Here is a 1,116-nt window from a genome sequence, read left to right on the forward strand (position 1 = left end):
TCAGTGTCACAGTGTTTAGCATCACAACAACCACAAGTTACCTGTGTACAGCAAATGGACAGATGTATTTTATATATATATATATATATTTATAAAAATAAAACTCATTGCTGTGGCGTGTCTGTGCCCTGATGGTTTTCTCAATGGCACCTAGTAGGAACAAAAAAGAAACAAATATCTATATCATATATATATATCTCAAACATGCAAACTGAGCATCTCAAATACACTGCCATGGGGTCATTCTGACTCATAGCAAACTTTCATCAGATTTATCAGGCTATAAATTATAATAGGAGGAGACAGCCTATCTGTCTTCTTGGAGCAGCTCATAGATTTGAGCTGCTGAAGATGCATTTTTTGGTTAGAAGCATGACATCCTACAGACTACTCCATTAGAACATGCAAGTAAATGCATGTAAGATTGGTAAATATATAAAATGTTCGGTAATTTCTGCATTCTATTGGCTTTCCTTTTATTCAGATTGAGAACAAATATGAATCTCTTTTAGTAAGCCAGCCACTTACCTATCATCAAAATTTTTTTATAAAGGCAAATGAACACTTCTAGCATTGCATACATTTGTTGAAACACTTGAATTTGTTTTTCTGGAGGCTTATTTTCACCAATGCCTTCAGTACTGTGGAACATTGACTAAATCTTCTTGGTAGCATGAGAGATTTTAGGAGTGATAAATTTTTTAAAATGTACCCACCAAAGCTCTCCATCAAATATGAAAGAGAAATCACATCCTTTTCAGAAAAGAAGGAATTTGTGACAACAAGACCAAATCTACAAGAATGTTTAAGGAAAGCCCTTCACAAAAAGTGGTGTATAAATGGACCATAATAACTAGAACCAGCAAAAAATTAACACAGATAAAAGGCAATCAGAAAATCTGGCCTATCAAAATACATACTTGGTGTGAATGAACTAAATGCACCAAATCAAGAGAAAGAGTAACACAATGGATAAAAATGCTAACGTTCATCAATATGTTGTCTACATGAGACATACCTAAGAAATGAAGAGAAAGATAGATGCTGTTGTTATGTGCCGTCGAGTCGTTTCCAACTCATAGCGACCCTATGCACAACAGCCCTAAACCCTGCTCT

This window comes from Elephantulus edwardii, unplaced genomic scaffold (genome assembly GCF_000299155.1).
Source record: "Elephantulus edwardii isolate Elephantulus edwardi_28Jun2011 unplaced genomic scaffold, EleEdw1.0 scaffold00288, whole genome shotgun sequence".
NCBI classification, from domain to species: Eukaryota; Metazoa; Chordata; class Mammalia; order Macroscelidea; family Macroscelididae; genus Elephantulus; species Elephantulus edwardii.